The sequence below is a fragment of the Lemur catta genome, chromosome 1, assembly GCF_020740605.2.
Source record: "Lemur catta isolate mLemCat1 chromosome 1, mLemCat1.pri, whole genome shotgun sequence".
Classification (NCBI taxonomy): Eukaryota; Metazoa; Chordata; class Mammalia; order Primates; family Lemuridae; genus Lemur; species Lemur catta.
The window spans coordinates 249448070-249461766 of NC_059128.1; positions in this window are offsets into that span (position 1 = coordinate 249448070).

Here is a 13697-nt window from a genome sequence, read left to right on the forward strand (position 1 = left end):
TTCACTGTGGCTTTGTTTTTCAGATATTTACAACCTTGAGAGAGAACACATAAAGTTTGAAATACAGATAAAAGTACATGAAAGGAAAATAATTTTCTCTCCTACTAACCCTTCCAAATAGAAGGAAGAGAGATGAAGACATTATCAGAACATACAGATTGGGAGAAGCATGGGGATTAAATAGACAGGAGGGTCATGCCCCTCAGGTCTCTGGGTAGAGTCCTGGGAAGCTCATTTTTAGGTCCAGAAGCCTAGACATCATTGCTGTAATTTTTGCAGCCCTAACATGTTGTGGAAACATCATTTTCATAGAAAATAACCAACCCATTTGAAGGAGTGACAGGAGTAGAAATTTCAGTGCTAAGGTGAGTGGTTAGATGACTAAGGAAGGACCACATACAACAATGCACGGATGGAAGAGTCAAACATCGGATTCTCGCCTCCTAAGCACATGGAAATATTTCCGTCTTCCAGAACTTAAACCCAGACTTGGGAAAAGGAGAAGAAAGCCTAAATTATCTTAGGACAATTTTCTTCTACAATGGCAACACATGAGCTCAAAATAAAGTTAATTTGTGTCAAAGAGAGTGAAATATGCTTCTTGTACACCAAGTTCTTGCACACTGAGCTTCATACCAGCTATTAACACACAGGTAGCAAACACCTTGCAGTAAGAGAAGGCTTTGCATTTTTTGTAAGGTGGTTAACATTTAAGCAAAGTTTGAAAGATGACTAAGAATAAGAATAATGGGTAAGGTGCATTTTGGAAAAGGGAGATTATATGCAAAGGTATGAAAGGATGAGAGAGAACTGTATGTTTGGGTAAGCTCAAGAGATAACTCATGGAATATAGGCACCTAAGAGTGAGTGGACAGAAAGCCATGACAATGAAAAAAGTAAATATGGATGGAACATTACATTTCTTGCTAAGAAATTTTAGTTTTGTTCTACAGCTGAAAGGATTTATCAAAGAATTTTAGGCAAGGAGTGTCATGACCAAATATGAATTTTAGAAAGATGATTGAAAGGTGATCATAGAGGCAGGGAGACAGGCCCTTTAGGAAGCTGATGAGACATTGTTAGGGTTTAAATTGTGGGAGTGGAGGTAGAAGGCAGATTGAGATTTACTTGGCATGTAGAGTTGATGGGACTTAGCCAATTAGACATCAGCTATGAGGGAGAGGTTTCTGACTGGAATGTTAGTACCATTAATCAAGCAAGATAAGGTCTGTGGGGAGGAGATATGTTGAAATGACCAGGTGACTATTAGAAAGAGATGCTTGGATCTCTGGAGAGATTTCTGGACTAAAAGTAGATTAGGGAAATTTCATAACCTCAAAACCATAACCATGGTTTCAGTAATGTTCTATAGACGTCTTAGTATTTTCAGTTGTTCTCATGCCTTGACTCCTTCTCTGTCGTCTTCCTTCTTCGTCTTTGGATTAAGCAACGAAATCCCATATCTTCAATGCTGCTCAGATTTGACACCATCTGTAACTATGAATTTATATTTGGTTCTTGTCTACCTTTTATTCCACTGGCCCTCTTTTGGTTTAACTTTGGAATCTTGAACATAATTCCCTTGAGTCTTGCCTCAGACTGATATGAAATGTTCTTGTTCTGCTTTGTGGTAGAAATTAGGTCATGAACCATTTCAGCAAAATGGGAAAATAATAGAGTAGGAGGCAATGTATTTCCACACACCGTAGACATAAATCACCTTGCTAATAGACCAAGCTGGCATTCGTATGTCAACTGAGCAGGTGGCAGTTATGTAGGGGCTATATAGGAGTTAATGATTAACTGTGAGAGATGCCAATTGCTCCGATTCTTAAAATCATGAAAAAATACATACACAGTGATTTCTTCATTCTAGGATCATATTTTAAGTTTTACATATCTTAATTAATTTAATCCTTGCCTCAACCCTATGAAGTAGTTACTATTATTAATATTATCCCCATTCAACTGATAAAGAAACCGAGACAGAAAAATCAAATTGATCAATGTCACACAGAGAGGTGGATTCATACCCAAGCAGTCCAGCTCCAGATTTGGTCAATATGTAATGCCCATTTGCATTAATTTCCTATTGCTGCTGTGACAAATTATCACAAACTTAGTGGCCTAAAACAGCACAAAGTTATTATCTCTCAGTTTTGGAGGTCAGAAGTCTGAAAGGGTATTATGGGGCTAAATTCAAAAGCTGCATTTCTTCTGGAGGCTCTAGGGAATAATCTGTTCCTTGCTTTTTTCAGTTTCTAGAGGCAACCTGCATTCCTTGTCTTGAAGCCTTTTCCTCCATCTTTTCAAGTCAGTAGCATAGCATCTTCCAGTCTCTCTTTGACTCTGTTTCATCTCCTTCTCTGACTCTGATCCTCCTGAATCCCTCCTATAAGGACATTTGATCAAATTGGATCCAACCAGATAATTGAGAATAATCTCCCCAGGCCAAGATCCTTAACTTAATTATGGTCCTGAAGTCTCTTTTGCTATATAAGGTCACATATTTACAGGTTTCAGAGATATGGGCATCTTTGGGGGAACCATTTTTCTGTTCTACTGTTTTATTCTTGATATTTGCATAGATTGTGGAGATGTCTTCTCCTTGGGAGCCCTCAATATTAGCCTTCTACTCTTTCTGCAATTATTTCCTCTAAAAACAGCATCCTCCCCACAGACATCCCCACCCCCAGACACACATAAAGACACTTGCCCACTTATACAGCATTCTTTCTCACTGTGGAAGAAATTTACATTAAACACATGAAACATTAGTGATGAGACCTGGTAACCCATGATTGTCAAGATCTATACTCTTGCCTACATACCCAAGGAGCACCAGAAAGTTTAGTCAGCAAGTAGTGCGGAAGACCAAATTCTTTAATTGTTTACCTGCATGTATTTATTAATATATCAGAACCCTGGCAGATGCTTTGGTTTATTTATTTATTTTACACTATCTTGCTTTCCAAAGAATTTGAAGTAATCAATCCCCACTAAATCTGGGTCAGAATTAAAATTTTCAGTTCTTTTGCTGCTAATATGTTCTCACAAAACGTGTAGGAAGATACCAAATTAAGTAATGGTTTGAAGTTGTCTATTCTATTCTAGAATCCCTCTGCTTAAGTCAAGGAACCACCCATAATTCTTTCAGACTGCATAAAGTCTTAGTTTGTAGTTGAGGAATTGTTGGCAAGAAACCAAGGTCATGGATTCCGTGTTTTTTTGTTTCATAACAGCACTTAGCTGTCATTGGCTTTAATAACTCCCTCATAGTCTTATTACATTCCCACACGAAACACAGCCTCAACTTATACATTTAAATGAAGTTGGTAAATCGCAGATATTTTAATAAACATTGCTTAAAATATGCTTCTATTTGGAGATATTTACAGAAGATTCAAGTGCTAGATATTTTGATCTTTTCCACATAAATAGAGTGAAATAAATCTACCTTTGAGTCATTATTTTGGTTGGATATAGTCCTGGGTTATGACTTTGAATGATCTTCAGTCCTGAGCTTTCCACATATCAGCCTACAGGATTTTGACTTTTCTTATGTACATAGTACCTGTACCCTCTAGAAACAAGTGGAAACAATCTCTTTTCTTCCTTTTTGCCCTTAGTGTTCTTAAGAAAAAATAGGGAGTTTTTTTAAATGAATGTATCTTGTTCATGTCCATTAATCTGGCAAATTAGTACAATTCCATGTTATTTTTAACTCCCCTTCTTAGAATCTACTTATCTATTTTGAAATATTTAGAAAATTATTCTTTTTAAAAATGGATTTACAATTCTTGTACATATTCATTTGCTAAATACTTGGAAAAATAAAATGTTAAATTTGAAAATTGCTGTGGTAAAGTCAGTTTTCCACATGCACGGGGAAAACAGGTAACGCTTAACTAAAAGAAAGCCAAATTCCTAAACTTCCATTTGATATAAAAAAGTTGGGAAACAGGCAAAACATGTTTTCTCTTTTTGCCCCAACTGCTTAGATTTAAAGTTATGTGTTAAATCCAGATAAAGGACATCTTTTAAGTTACTTTCCTTTGAAAAGAAAAATGTGCTGGAAACTATATTGACCATAAGAAATTTGGATTTAGAGAATACAGCAATTTGTTAGCTACTAAGATCAGCAGACGTGACTCTTTTAGCTCTTCTTTTACCTCCAGGAGGTAACAAATCCTAATACTAGAAATACAACATATTTATTTTAGCCAAAAGAGTGACTTTGGAATTCCTGGTCTTTTGATAAGCTTCCAAATTCAGATGTGTGAGCAGGAAAGATTGTGAACACTGCTAATTAGTGCACATGTGATCAGATTCTCATTAAATGCTTGTTGACTGAGTTGCTAGCTGGAAAAAGAACCGGCATTGAAAATGTGGTCTGCAAAAAGACTTGAGGGGGAGGCTAGTTAGGGAAGAAGCACAGGGAGCTATTGGAAAACATGTTGCTTAGAGCAGAAAGAAGCCTCAGATTGATTCTGAATTTGTGGTCTAAGTGGAAGGAAGAGCAGGAAAGAGTTGTGAGATTCTTTTAGCAGAATTTCTTATTGCACAACTGGGCCACAACTGGCACTAAAAGAAAAGAACTGGACTTGAGCAACAAGAGAACTGGATTTTAACAAATTTGAAATTAGTCAAGTTGTAACCTGGAGCAAATTTCTTCACCAGCATTTTGTCTAGGTCTTACTTTTTATAATTCTACATGTAGATCAATTTCCCTGGAAGAACACGCCTCAGCCCCTGAGGAGGCCTGGTGCTCTGAGGATAAGTAGCTGGTACTGCAAATCTCTGGGCATCAGATTCTCCATAATGAAAATAGGAAGGTTGAAACTGGTGTGGTATAAAGTTGTCCACAGACTGTTTGATGGGAAAAATGAATAAATATAAACAAATCCTGAAATCCTAATCAATTAGCCAGAGAATGTGTGCCCTTTCAGTTATTTAGTCATTCATTCCTCAAATATTCATTAAGTGTAGACTATGTACCAGGTATTTTAGCAGCAGTGGCAATAGAACGGTGGCCCATAAACAAAGAGCTCCTCTCATTTGTCATAAAAATCAGTCTTTATTATATTAATATGTTTTGCTAGGCCTCTGAGAAGGGGATTTTGTAAACATGCTGCAGATAGTATTAATTCTCTTCTCTTCTGATTCAGAAAGCCGGGCTCCAGACACCACCTCATCTTGAAGAGCTACTTTGCTGCTTCTGGGTCAGGTAACAAAGAACAATAAACGGTGGAATAATTTAGAAATATGGATCTGTTAAAACCATTTACATACTTTTCTCTAAAGAAATTATGAACTAGAATAAATTGAGATCTTTCATTCTTCTTACCTGTAATTCTCCCATATGTTGTTGTGGATTTTTGCTAGTTTATTTTCAGAAAAGAAATGTGTTTCTTCACATCACTTGTAAAAGTCCTTTTGTAGTACTAGTCCAATTAGTTGTTGCATACAGCTAGAATGTAGCTCCTTTAAAAAGGAAACTAGAATTTTCTCTGTTTAATAGTGACACAAAGATATTCAGATACTGTCACACTGGCAAAAACTCCCAGATAACATAAAATCATAAAAATAATAGCATACAAATGTGGATTATTTGAAATGTTATGTGTAGTGACAGCAAATGTGCATGTTATCTGGTTCCTTTACCATTTCATTCAAGATTTTTCAGTATAGTTTTCTAAATTATGAAAACATTTTGATCATTTCTTTTAATTTTGATAAAAATCAAACTATTATGGCTTTAGATCCTGGACTAATGTAAGAAAAATCCTTATATAGCTTTCATGAAAAGCCACTCATTCTTTTCACACTATTCTATGTCAACCCACAAAGATTGTAATCATCTTTACTTTCAGAATTTAAGTTACTTAAGATGTATCTATTTAATCGTTTTTTATGAAGATTTAAACATTGATTATAACATAGTCTGTGTAAGATGTTTTGGGCTTGGAGGAATTTTCATAAAGCCACAGGTTTCTGGATTTGTTTTGCATCCCAAAGAGTTACCTTTGTTCTGTTATCCTCATTTAGCATGACCCAGGAGGAAATTTCAAAGTTCTGTTCATTGCTTTTTTGGCTTGTTACAGTACTTTTTAGAGAATAGCAGATTTTTTTGTTCCAAGAAGCCCAGCATACACAAGAGGTCAACTCCACGAGGGGTGTGATATTTAGTGTTTAAGTCTTTATTGTCCACAAGTGAAATAGCTAACACTGTGAGGCAAAACACAAGTGTGGCTATATACTGCTTTTTCCATAGTGTGAACTTGTCAGACTCTCCTCTGTTTTCTAAGAGAGGAGAGTGTGAGAGAGAAAGACAGAGAGGAAGAGAGAGAGTGTGCGTTATTTTTAGAAACTGGCTCACATGAAGAAAAGAAAAGAAGAGAAAAGAAATCTGGCTGTTATGTGTCTAAAAACACCTTACACAGAATATGTTATAATCAATATTTACATTTTCATAAAAAGCAATTAAATAGATATATCTTAAGTAACTTAAATTCTGAAAGTAAAGATGATTACAGTCTTTGTGGGTTGACATAGAATAGTGTGAAAAGAATAAGTAGGTTTTCATGAAAGCTATATGAGGATTTTTCTTACATTAGTCCAGGATTTAAGGTCATAGTAGTTTGATTTATCAAAATTATAAGAAATGATCAAAATATTTTCATAAAAATGTAAACTATAAACTCTTGGGAGAGTTTAAGTATAAAAGTAGATAGTGTACCATGAATTAGTCAAAATTATAACTAGCATTTGTAGAACTTATCCAATATACCATATATTATGACAAGTTCTTTATTCAAATCATTGATCCATCATTGACCCATTTGCTTTATTAAATGTTTATTCAGTCATTGACTCAACAAACATTATACAAGGCTTCACCTGTGCAAGACATGGGGAGTACTAGGACTACAGAAGGAGCCAAGCAAAACACCTTTATGGAACTTGTAGTTCCGAAATTAAATGCCACATCCCACTGATCTCTCATAATAAATGCATGAGGTAGATAATTATCAGTACTCACATTTGTAAACATGGAACCTCAAGTTTCCAGATGGTAATTCTTTAAGGATACCCTACTAGTTGGCTGAAGGTAGGGAGTTTGAACTCAGCTTGTCAGATAACAATGCTGTTATCCAATGGTCTCAGGCTCCTTAAATCTTAGTATGGTAAGAAGCAGTGTGATTCAGATTTTAGAATAAAAAGAGGAGTGTTTTATCACTGGTCAGCCCGAAGAAAAGTGGGGATCTGAAATGTCTTGAGTAAGTATTGACAGTCAAAACCCAATAGCAGGCTGGGCGTGGTGGCTCACACCTGTAATCCCAGCACTCTGGGAGGCCGAGGCAGGTGGATTGCTCGAGGTCAGGAGTTCAAGCCCAGCCTCATCAAGAGTGAGACCCTGTCTCTACTAAAAAAAAAAAAAAAAAAAATAGAAAGAAATTATCTGGCCAACTAAAATATATATATATATAACAAATTAGCCGTGCATGGTGGTGCATGCCTGTAGTCCCAGCTACTGGGGAGGCTGAGGCAGTAGGACTGCTTAAGCCCAGGAGTTTGAGGTTGCTGTGAGCTAGGTTGACGCCACGGCACTCACTCTAGCCCGGGCAACAGAGCAAGACTCTGTCTCAAAAAAAAAAAAAAAAAAAAAACAACAACCTAATAGCAATTTCATTCTTGGCTATACTAAGTCTAGATCAGAAGAAAAGAAAAGTTTTACAATTAATGGTAAATAAGGATCTGATTCATTAATGAGCCAAAAAAGGATCCCCCCTCCCCCAGTAAAAATGAATTAACTGTCAAGTAAAATGTGAAATAAATTAAAAATCAATTTAGCTTTATAAAAATTTCTGAATAAATTAAGAAAAAAGCAATCTTTTGCTTGTTCAGTCTATTCAATTATTGGCCTCTAAAATTAGAAGCACATGGATGCCTAAATTTAAAAAAAAAATTATTTGGATTTTTTACGTTGGAACAACTTTTTGGTGATAGTTTTAAAGTTGCAGGAAATATATATTTTAAATTTCTCTAATATTTAAAAACATTACCTTATAACTCATGAAATTATAAAAAAATGTATTATAGTCAAAAAGGGAAAAATTAGCCATATTTCATGGAAAGAGGAATGACTTGGAAAATGCTATTCACAAACATTGCATTTTTAGTAAAATTGAGTCCATGTGCAACACTGTTTTCCAAAATATAGAAACTAAACCATCTTTTCTGGATATAAATTGAATACAGAAGAGGAAAATATTCTCCATTATATCCCGTTTCTCTTTATGGCTTATACAAAACTCATTTTAAAGTCTTTTTATTTTATTGTAATTGCTTACTGACATTAAATAGAAGCATATTCGTGCTTCAAGTCTTGCTGATAGTTTTAAAATAACCCTTATGTAGTATGTATTAATGTAATCAGGTTTTGGAAACCATACTTTTATGGCCTGACATAAGGCTTGTAATAGAAGTGTATCTTCTCTTAAATAAAATAGAGTCATAAAATGTAAGTGTTGAACTTAGAGAAGCCTCTGATATACTGTGGTAACAAACAACCCCAAATCTGGTAAATGACAAAAATTTTCCAGTCATGCTATTTGTCCAAAATAGGCCATCATGTTGCATGGCTCCATCCCAATCCCTTCTTTCAGTCACCACGAGGGAGGGAAGAAAGAAGAAAGGAGTGGGCATTGCAGTGTCTTACACTGACAAGAGGCATGTGTCACTTCCACTTTAGTCACATGACCATGCCATACTTCAGACTAACATGGGCCTGGCAGGTAGAGAACCAGAGTATCTATGACCAGCCCTCATGACTACCATAGAAGAAATCTTTGAGCTCATCTCCTTCATACACATTTTACAGATGTGGAAACATTCCTAGCAAAAGGAAAAAGTATACTCAAAATCTTACACCCTAACTTACTATTGCTTATAGTAATTAATTAAAAATAGTGGGCATAACTAAGAGTTTATTTTATTCATTCTAAAGCTTTCTATTATATAGCTTCTATGTGCCAGCTGTGGGTTAGGATCTTGAAATTAAAAGGGAAGAAGAGACTCAAGGGGAGTGGAGATCATAGACATGTTATCAATGAAAACAAGGTGAAATGGGAACACAAGAAGCAGTAGTACCTATATATAGTTATTGAAGCAATTTTCATAGAAGAGGTGACTTCAGAATAACATCTTGGAGGAAAAATGAAGGTCAGAAAAAGAACAGGAGAGAAAAATAACCTTTAGGTGTACAGAAGAGAATCAGAAGAGAAGCATAAAATAGCAGCGTATTTTAATTGAGACCTGCATGGTTTAGTATGGATGGATTGTACCATGTAAATGAGGGTCCGTATACTGGAAAGTAAGAAGGATCCTAATATGAGGAAAATACTAGGAGTTTGAATGTATTCTCTGATTTATAGGTGGAGAGGGGGGTCTTCTGGCTTCCAATCCAATGCTATTTCAAAACTCCATGTTACTAACAAATATAGTAAGCTAATGACCCAGTTCTTCCCAAGGAATAAGGCTATTCCAGGGGTTATGTTCTTGGGTGGTTTGTGTGTGTTTCAGACAAGAGAGGTGGGGCTGAATCCATCTTCTGTGAGTAGATTTTCTGGTGTTTTGCAGCCTGAAAGATTAATCAGCGATTCAGAAGGTCAACAAGGTCCAGATTCACAGTCCCCAAACAGGATTTGGCAGAGTGGGAATGGACAACCCTGAGATTATGCTACAGGCTTTGCAGGCTCTACTGCATTCCAGAGCAAGAGGAAAACCATGCATGCACTTAGTATGTGCTCACGAGGTTTCCCTCTCCCACCTGCAGTCCTGGCTTGATGACACAGGGGAAGCAGGGCCTGATTTTCTTCAGCAGTGGCTGAACTCAGCTGGGTTAAAGAATTTAGTAGTACATTTGAAGGAGACTCTCTTCATTTCACCTTATATTCCACCCAGCCTCATGGTGGGAGGGTAACACTGATTATCTTGACAAACAGAGGAAACAAGTATCCAGAAAAATGTTAATGTCAGAGAAATAAAAAAACTGTTTCAAAGTATAGTAACAGTGAATCTGACTCTTCATGGAGTTCAATATTCAGAAAAGTACTGATCATGTCTTTGTTTTCTTTCAGACCTGAAAGTTTCCTTATGGTAGGCGATTTTACACATTTGATAATAAACTGTTCACACAAGCATGGGTTGAAACTTTTAAAAAACAATACAACAAAACAAAACCTAAAAGAAACCTTTCTACAACAGCCAAAACAGCCTGGACTACAACAAACTTTAACTCTGACCACAGCGCAAAGCAAGTTGCTTGGAAACCCACAGCAAACAGGTTGCCCAGCAACTTTAGAGCCCACCAGCTGCCCTGGGGAGGAAACTAATGTCGGTGACCATAGAATTAAAAAAATACAAAAATAGAAGTTATCTGTTGAGGATAAGAAAAGTAGGATAAGTAGGTCTTAAACAACCTAGTTTTTTTTTTTTTTTTTTTTTGATGTTTAAGGAACTATATAAGGTCTGAAGCCCTGATGTCATCGTTTGAGTTTAAGATCAAATTCATACTCGTTATGAGGGTTACAACCTATGTGCCGTGGCTTCCTGCCTCTTTGGTCAGAAACTGTTCACCCATGACATTAATGTTTAATAGTCAAATTGGTGCTATGTTCAACTATGTTTTATTGGTCTTAAATACAACCTCACTATTGTATACTGGAGTGTGCCTGGTATTAAACTTGCCTGTGATTTCACATCAGCAATAACTGTATGCCAGATATAATAATCCCAGATTTTGGATTGTGTGGAGTGAGGTCTTCCCTTAGGCAGATTATGCGGAAACAGTCTGCCTGTTTCACAGTGGTCTGCCCAGTTCTCGGGTCACAATTCCATTCACACCAATAGCAGAAAAAACTTCCTAAAAGGCAAATCTGATCTTGTCACTCTACAACTTGGAAATTCTATTGGTTCAACAATAAAAGCACAATAAAATCTACAGTCTTTAATAAGACATACAAAATGCCACGATTGCTTCCCAACAATTCATCTCATTTTCACCTTCCTCTGAATGTACAATGCCCTTTCAAACCTCCACGTATTTGTTCATGCTATACCCTTGGAGTTTTCCTTCCCCTCCTCTCAAACTGATGACTACCTACTCACATATAAATCCCAGCTGAAATATTTTTCCTTTGGGGAAAGCCTTTCTGATTTCCCCTAGAAAAGCATAGTTACTATTTCCACAAACCCAGAGTCTTGAATCTAGCCAAAGGAGGAGCTTAAAAAATTTTGTTACCTTATGAGTGAGATTCGTTTTCTATCACGTATTGGACTTTCAGATATAAGTAATCTTCTGGTCATAGTCGTAACTTCATTATATGTGAGGTACAGTCCTGGAATAGTCATCGTGAGAGAAATGTAACCTGGCATCAATATATCAAAGCATACCTTCTCAGTGAGTTACATTAAAGTTTTGAAGCTATGATTCTTTTAAAGAAGTTATGACCTATCCCCAGATTGATGATAATAGCACATTTTAGAATATAACTTTTTCTTCAAGGAGCATTTGGGGTTAATCCAGGTATAATATTAACCATTCCAATTGTCCAGAATTATCTATTTAATAGATTAATTAAACATCCTTGAGAAATCCACTTTTATTTATAAAGAATTTAGGTCATGTGATTATCTGGTAGTTTTAATTTTATTTGAAGTGAGAATTCGGAGTCTTCAGATTTCCCTGATTTACCTCCATTCTGCACCCAGTCCATTAGACACTCACTCATGGAACCAACTAAGACTTCTTTGCAGAGTTAAACAAATGAAAATATTATTTAATTGATATGGGTCTTTCCTTTAAAATATAATTACATAAATATTGTGATCTGGATATAGTCTCTTGCTCAACAGCCTATCATTGGTGATTTACCCAAAATATGAAACATACTAGTCTCTTAACAAATATTTACTGAAGGAACAAAACCAAGAATTGGATACTTACCACATACATTAGCTTTCCTATTTAAAAAAATGTTCAGCACAGAGTTTTAGCAGAAGGGCCTTGTGAATATTTATTTTAATAAAAGCAATATAACCTAACAGTAACTGTGCCACCTTCTCAAAGACTATCTATTAATTTTTCCAAAAAGAATGTTTCAAACACTTATTATTTATTAAGAACAACATTTATAATAAAGACTGAATCAACATAGAGATGGCGTTGCAATCACCATATGCAGCAACTTGTGGGTCTATAATCAATTTTGCAAACCATAAAGATTTCCAAAGTTGATTTTGTGGCAAAATATCAGCTACTCAAAAACTGACAGTGTTTGCTTTTTTAAGATGCAGACATAGGAAACTCTATCTAATGAGTGGGCAAATGTGAACTTTTACAAATCTCCATGGAGCAGGGTTTGAATAGATGTGTAAATATGAGGAAAAATAATGCTTGCACCCACAATATTACCAGGAAGAAAAGATTAGATTTTTGTTCAGTTAAGAGAGTGGATGTTAAAGACAATAAAGTCTAAAGACAGAGGGAGAATGCAGGAGAGAGCAGGAGGGGAACTGGGGAGAAATGAGAGAGAGAGACAGTGACAGAGACAGACAGAGAGATTAAGACTGTTTTGATCTGGGTAATTATATCTCTGACCTGATGGAATTTTTATTAAAGTGGTGATAGATTTAAAATCTTTCAACAAACTGAAGAAAAATGAAAATATGGAAGGGGTGATACGGTGACATTTAATGTGGAAGGAAGAGCATTAATACAGTCATAATTGGAGAGCACTGAGGTTCTACATACTTTGCAAAAACCTATGATAATGCTTTTAACAGAATAAGAAATATTTGCTCTGCTTCTTTCTTCTAAATCAAGGAAACATTTTATTCTGGAAGAGCGTGCTTTTGATAATTTAGTCTAGTGGTTAAAGAGGTATAATGCATAAGGAACGGGTAGATGTGGAAAGGGTCAGCAATATGTGAAATTTAATAGCTTTCCTCTGGTGCATTTTGAAAGCTAAAAAAGTACCTACATTAGAGCTAGCTTATTAATAGGAAAATTGACAGAGGAGATTAGAATGTAGTCCAACAGGAAAGTAAAAACTAAGGCATTTTTCCCTTTTGTGTTTACAAAGGCATACTCTTCACATTTTTCTGACATGAAATAATAATAATAATTAGTTAATGTTTTCACTGCTTACTCTCTGCCTGTACTCACCTTGCATTATCCATTTAATATTCATAACAAGCATAAGAAATTGGTGATACAAATATTGTGACTTTTAAAGTGAATAAATTGAGAGAGAGAATGATTCAATAAACAGCTTTAGGTTACACAGCTAATAAATAGAGCTAGTATTTGAACTCAGGTCTGTTGACTCAAGAGCCTGCACTATTGACTTTGTGTTATTGTCACTGTATCAGAGAAGGTAGCAACCTATCCCTGAGCACGTTGAGTGACAAGATCACAGGGAAGCGATATGGAGCTTGTTAAGAAAATGTGAGAGAGCTAAGTTAAATGAACCAAGGAGAGAAGATGGATTGACTCAGTGTGGGGTATGGCCATTTAAAATCCATATGTAAGACCCACTGCTTGATGAAATTTATATAGTGATGAGGGAGTAGAGGTCTACTTTGCACGAAACCTGAGTCATCACATTTTCTTTGAACAAAGATTGTAAAAG